Consider the following 7,500-nt stretch of genomic DNA (forward strand, 5'->3'; position numbering starts at 1 on the left):
GGATGAGGACGAGAATGATGTCTCGGCATTTGAGCTGACAGGAAAGAAGAATCCAGCCTTGAAGCAGTTAAAAATATCCAAGGAGCCTGTTAAACTCAAGTCGGTGGCTTTCACCAAGCCTGAATTCGCGACATACACATATGATCGATGCCAATAAGGCGCATGAGATTTTAGATGAGAAGATCACTACGAAGATGGTGAAGATAGATTTCGGACCCTTTCCTCGACCAGATCAGCTTAAAGGAAAGAAGTATTGTAAATTTCACAATCTGTGGAATCATAACACATCTGACTGTGTCAAATTGAAGGATCAGATTCAGGTATGGCTCAATAATGGTAGTCTGTAGGTGGAAGCTCCAACAACCTCTGCGGCATTAGTAGACCTGAACCCTTTTCCTGACACTGGGATCAACATGGTCGATGTGAATTGGCCCAAGAAAAACCAAAGGAAGCAAACCCTAGACCTAACCACTACTAGCCAGGAAGGGAACAAAGAGGTAGAGGAGGTACCAACTAAGAAGAAAGTTAGGCCTACCAGCGAGGCCTCACCAGTTGTCCTATGCTCGCGATGCAAAGAAGAGTGTGGCATCCAAGTGTCGCATGAGGAGGTCGAGCAAACCTTTCGCTTTGGCTCATTCCCGCCGATCAAGTGGGCTTCGTCCTCGCGAATTTACCAGCCTTCCAACCCCAGAACAAGAGAGAGAACATCATCGCCATTGTCTCCAACAGATTCTAACTTGTTCAGGAAGCTGAAAACCGCTCAGGTTGAAAGGAGGCAAGAGGAAAAGGGCAAAGGCGGAAGCAAGGACATCCTCACCAAACCCTACATTCCACCTGCTTCAACTTCCTCCATCAAAGAAGGTAAGTGGTATACAAGGGAGAAAGGAAAAGCGGTGAAGATTAGCCCTTTCAAGAAAAGGAAGCTACAGCGAAGGTTTGGAGATGCAATAACACAGGTCGCCATGGAGGACAAGGTCAACTAGGATGATATCAAGGTTCAGGTCACAGAGGGTTCGTTGGTTGTATTCGTGACCAAACAGTTCAATACAGAAATCCCGGCTGACGAACCCCAGCTTGACCTCGAAGAGGATGTAGATGACACAGAGATGGTCGACACTACCTACAATATGGTGTATGTGCTTCCCGCGAAGTACGCTCTGCCAGTTGCCGCACAGGAGTGTACAGAAGCTGAGAGCAGCAGCGAACAGCCTCTCCAGATCACCTCAGCTGCTACAACTCCAATGGAAGAAGCGGTGTTCCTCGAGATAGAAGATGCTAATAACAAGAGTCTGTTCATGAGCTTCACAAGACCAACACCTGCCATGGTTCATCACATGCGACCACTGTATATCACAGCCGAGATTGGCGGCACCAAAGTTAGCAAGATCATGGTGGATACAGGAGCCGCGGTTAATGTCCTCACTACTAGGACTATGCAGCTGCTTGGAATGAAGAAAGAACAGATCTAGTCCACGTCACTCACGCTCAAAAACTTCGCGGGGACAGTGACAAAGACATTAGGCCTGTTGTTCCTGCGAATCAAGGTTGGGCCTGCAGAGGGGGTTTATGCTTTCTTTGTCACGGATTGCTATGTCACGGATTGCTATGCAACATACCGTGCCATTCTTGGCCGGGATTGGATCCACCAGAGCTATTGTGTTCCGTCGACTCTCCATCAAGAATTGTTTATGTGGAACAGGGTTACTGACAAGCCCGAGGTAATCAAGGTTGATCCTCGCCCTTTCCCTGTCTCCGCGAACTATGTAGATGCAGGTACTACTTGGAGCCGATTGCTCCATTGCAGGTCAGTGGCATCGATCACAAGGGTCGCCCCACAAGGGTGACGGCCTCAGAATTGGCACAGTGGGGGCTCACACTCGCGAAGGAAGCTAGACCTGGAAAGGCCTGGCCACGCTGTGCCCAACTTCTCCAATAATTAATGGATTACGACCTTCCAGCGGAAAGGGTAGAGGCCTTCCATTCTTTGTACGAGAGACTTTCCTCGTACTTGGCTGAAAGAGAGGCCTACAATCAGATCGCGACCTTGGAAATTATAAATGAAGACTTTTCTGACCATGAAGAGGAAGAAGTAGAGATTCAACTAGCCCCAGCAGCATTGGATGATACGCCTCCAAAGGTCAGAGACCCTATTGAAAAGGTCAATCTTGGAACAAGTGAAGAGCCTATGGAAGTGGCTATCAGCGCTTATTTGGAGCCTAGCGAAAAGCAGAGGCTCATTGACTTATTACTCGAATACAAGGACTGCTTCGCAGAAAAATACGAAGATATGTCAGGCCTATCACCAGACTTGGTATGCCATCAGCTACCAACACTGCCTGATAAGAGGCCTGTGAAGCAAGAACCGCGAAGGATGAATTCTGAGACCCAAGTCCTGGTCAAGGAAGAAGTGGAAAAGATGCACAAATCTCGCATCATCAGGGTGGCCAAGTACAATTAGTGGCTATCCAACATAGTGCCTGTTCGCAAAAGAATGGTAAGATGAGGGTCTGTGTTGACTACAGAGACCTTAATCTAGCCACTCCTAAAGATGTTTACCCCATGTTGGTAGGTGCAGTCGCAGGTCATGAATTGTTGTCCTTTATGGACGGAACCGCAGGATATCACCAGATTCCGGTCGTGGAGGAGGATAGACAAAGACGGCGTTCCGCTGCCCAGGTTTCGCGGGAGTTTTTGAATATGTCATCATGCCCTTTGGACTGAAGAATGTAGGTGCCACCTATCAGAGAGCTATGAACCTGATCTTCCATGACATTCTGGGGAAGATTTTGGAGGTTTACATTGATGACGTGGTAGTGAAATCCAAAAAGCGAGGGGATCACATAACTGACCTCAGGAAAGTATTTGAGTGCATGAGACTTCACAAGCTCAAGATGAATCCCGTGAAATGTGTTTTCGGAGTACACTGATACGCTAAAAGCAAGCGCGCAATTTAAGCGTGCAAAATGTAGTTGTTAGTATAGAATAAGTAGGGATCGTTCTAGCCGGGGATTGAGGGTACACCTGTAATTGCAAAAATAAATAAAGAATTAAAATAATAAAGTAAAAAGTATTATGTACAAAAATAATATAAAGAATAGAAATATATACATGTTAATGTAAAAAGGGGGAATTAGGATTATAGAATCGGAATTAAAATTAAATGAAATAAAGAGAATGTAAAAACACATATACAAGGGTGGAATGCAAGGAACAAATATCAAAACGACAATTATATAAATGAAATCCAATTACAATTCCTATAGTTGATTATCTATGTCATGAGAAATAAGTTGACCATGTGAAACGTTAGTAAGCAAACGATTTCCCATATTTTACTTTCCTTGAATATTTAATCTAAGTGAAAGCACCTAAATTAAATCTATTAAACATGCAATCATAGTCTAAAAAGCTAGCTAATCAAGAACACATTCAATGCATGAAGAACAAAGAAAGGATGTCAACCAAAGTGCACAACCTAGTTATGAATAAGTTCACCTATTTGCAATCCTCCTTAATTGATTTCGACTTTTGTCCAAAGTCTTTACTACTTAAATCTAGCTTCAATTACATGCATATATCCTAAGTTGGCCGCCAAAGAACACATACATATAAAAGTTTTCTATAATCCAAAATCAATTAAGCAATCTCACATAAGCAACATAAAAACCAACACAAAGAAATCACAACTTTTATCCAAACATAGAGACGGGCTTTAAACTTTGCCCTTAACATTATTTGTTAACTAAAATTCATAGTTCTACAAATTCAAACAAAGAAAACCAAAAGAAGTTACAAGGAAAAAGATTAAATTACACCGTGAGTTGGAGATGGAGATGGAGAGCTTGAAATGTTGGAATCTTGAATCTTGGAAGCAAGCCTTCAAGGTGGACGATGAAGGATATGATCTTCACGGCTCCTTCTTCTTCTCCTCTTTACTTGAAAATGCAGAACTAGAAGGCTAGAGAATGAAAAGAAATGAAACTAAGAACTAGAGAAAAATGGAGAGGAAATGGAGAGACAAAGAAGATGAAATGGATGAAGGAATGTCTTTTTTCTTCTTTGTTGTAGCCTCTATTTATAGGCTACCAAGCAAAACTATTTGGCCTTAAACAAATGATGATGGGTTAGGTTTGAGCATTTAAACATTAATGGAATTTGTTAGGTTTGAATATTTAAACACTAATGGAATTTGTTAGGTTTGAATACTTAAACACTTCATGAAATTTGTTAGGTTTGAGTCACTTTTTGCTCATTTTTCCATCAATTAATTCTCCACTAAGACTTTAGATTTTACCCATGACTTAATAATATGAAATGATCCACCATGAGTGTATATCATGCTATCAAATTTTCAGCACTTTTTTCCATGTCTTTGGGCCGGAATCGCTGCTGGACTCCTTACAGGTCCAATTTTCCAATTTTGCTTCTGCAGAAAATTGGGCTGACTATTTGAAGGTCTTCCACTTCTATTTGGCTCTTGCACTCTTCATAAGAAATGTTTCTTAGGATGTCTAGAATATATATGGAAGGTTTCCGCTCATTTGAAGTTCATTTGGTCAGGTGTTCGCTCCTTCTTCCTTGCTTGGCTTGGTTTCTCCTAGCCGAAGTAGGAAAATGTGTAAAGTTGACCTTTTTAGTGCATTTCCATTTTTCTCCATCATTTTATGGATCTAACACTTATTCCATCATCATCTACTCCAATGTACCTAAAAAATAGAAATTGAGTTAAAAAAACGATTCGTTAAGGAATTAACTAAGCAAAATATGAGGAATTAACTATTAAAATACAACATTAAAATGCTCCTATCAAGTACAAGCAGGTGACTTTTTGGGCTTTATAGTTCACCAGCGTGGTATAGAGGTTCCTAAGGATAAAGCCAATGCCGTCATCAACGCTTCCCCTCCGCGGACGAAGAAAGAACTCCAGCGCCTTCTGGGCAAGATCAACTTCCTGCGACGCTTCATCTCAAACTCTGCCGGTAAGATCCAACCTTTCTCTCCATTATTGAAGCTGCAAGGGCAGACAGAGTTTGTGCGGGAGCCTAAACACCAAGAGGCTTTTGACATAATTAAGGCCTATTTAGCGAGCCCGCCAGTGCTTGTTCCTCCTCGGGCCGGGTTTCCATTAAAACTATATATTTCTGCTGCTGAGGCCTCCATTGGTAGCTTGCTCGCTCAAGACGATGAGAAGGGCGTCGAGCATTCCATATTCTAGCTCAGCAGAACACTCACCGACTGCGAGACCAGGTACACCCCTATGGAAAAGTTATGTCTAACATTGTACTTCTCAACATGCAAGCTACGACACTACATGTTATCCTTCACTACTTGCATTTTTGTGCAAACGGATGTCGTTAAGTACATGTTATCGCGACCTATTCTGAGAGGTCGCATTGGCAAGTGGGTACTTGCTATGTCGGAGTTCTTGCTGCAGTACGTTCCCCAGAAAGCAGTGAAGGGACAGGCTATCGCTGACTTTCTGGCCCATCACCCCATGTTGGAGGTACCTGCAGTGCGCGATTTGGAGGTTGCTGCCGAGACTTTGGACCGCCAGGATTTAGCTTGCATACCAGAATATGCTACACTCTACCAAGCTACAATCTCACTCCAACCCTGGGTATTATATTTTGTTGGTTCGTGAACTGACACCATGGCAGGGGCAGGTGTAGTGTTGGAAAATCCGGCTGGCGATCGATTCTCCTATTCTTTCCAGTTAGAGTTCCGTTGCACTAACAACCAAGCAGAATATGAGGCCCTCATTATAGGCCTAGAAGTGTTATTGGAACTAGGTGTGCTTGATGTACAGGTTCGGGGGGATTCTTTGCTAGTGATCAACCAACTTCGCGAGAAATTCAGATGCACCAGCGACCTGCTAGCACCATATTTGGATCGTGCTCTAGAATTGCTGCACCAATTTACTGACGTGGACCTTGAGCACATTCCTCGCGAACGAAACTTTGCGGCCAATGAGCTTGCTCAGTTGGCTACAGGCATTACTCTGAAATATGTCATTCGCGAGCGTATACTGAAGGTCGAGCGCCACACTTTGCCTTCGTGGCTCACGAGGCCTGACCCACCTGAAGAACCAACAGTGGCTGTCCTGGATCCTATCGATGTGGATTGGCGGATTCCCTTAGTGGAATACCTTAAACAGCTAGATTCTTCTACTGACCAAAAAATCCGCTTTCTTGCGCTTAACTTCTTCCTCCGAGATAATGAGCTAAGGCGGCGCGGTGAGGATGGCATCGATTTCAGATGTGTATATGGTCGCGAGGCCAAGAGACTAATGCACGAGGCGCAAGCCGGTGTGTGTGGAATCCATCAAGCAGGGCCTAAGATGCAGTGGTTGATGCGGCGGCATGGGTATTACTGGCCTAGTATCTTGAAGGACTGTATTGTATTCGCAAAGGGTTGTCAGGACTGCCAAGCTCAAGGACCTGTCCAGCACATTCCCAATATCCCTATGCAGCCTATAATAAAACCATGGCCTGCGCGAGGCTCGGCTCTAGACTTGATTGGAATGATTGATCCTCATTCTTCACTCCAGCACAAGTTCATCATTGTCGCTACTAACTTCTTCACTAAGTGGGTGGAAGCTGAACCTTTGAATGAGGCGTCCGGTGCCACCATTCGCCATTTCATCTTTCGCAATATTATTTGCAGGTTTGGCATTCCTGAGGTATTGGTTTCTGACAGGGGGCCAGCATTCATGGGAGGTGACGTTGAGAAGCTTGTCGATGAGTTGGGCATCCAGTTCATCCATTCTACCCCTTATTATGCTCAATCCAACGGTCAAGCAGAGGCGAGTAACAAGATTATCATCACTTTAATGAAGAAGATGCTTGTCGAGAACCCTCGCCAGTGGCACGAAACATTGTATGAGACTTTGTGGGCTTATCGCACTTCCAAGCGGAACCCGACAGCCACTACTCCTTATGCTTTGATGTTTGGCCATGATGCAGTATTGCCTTTGGAACTCAATGTTCAATCCCTACGCGTTCAGGATCAACATCATTTGATCGGGGAAGATTACGTCCAGGCTATGTGGCAAGAGCATGAGGATCTTAGCGAGAAGCGCTTGGAAGCATTGGATAACTTGGTGATGGAAAAACAGCGGATCGCTTGGCCTACGATAAGAGGTCGCGAGGACGCAGCTACAAAGAATGAGACATTGTATGGAAAGTTGTTTTGCCCCTTGGCGAGAAATTGACCGGTCGCGGCAAATGGACTCCACCCTGGGAAGGACCCTTTGTCATTCACAGAATTTTAGAACGTGGGGTTTTTCACCTCAAAGATTTGGATGGCGAGATCCACCGCAACCCTATCAACGGGTGTTTCCTCAAGAAATATTACCCCAGTGTCTGGGAATTTGAAGATCCACCAGACACTCCTGTTTCGAATACAGGGGGCATACTTAGTCCTCCTTTGTCTGCGTCCTCCAGCACACTTAGGCCTCTTAGTGGCCTCGCTCTCCTGTCTTCGCCTCACTCAGTCAGACTA

Source organism: Rosa rugosa, chromosome 5 (genome assembly GCF_958449725.1).
Source record: "Rosa rugosa chromosome 5, drRosRugo1.1, whole genome shotgun sequence".
Taxonomy (NCBI): domain Eukaryota; kingdom Viridiplantae; phylum Streptophyta; class Magnoliopsida; order Rosales; family Rosaceae; genus Rosa; species Rosa rugosa.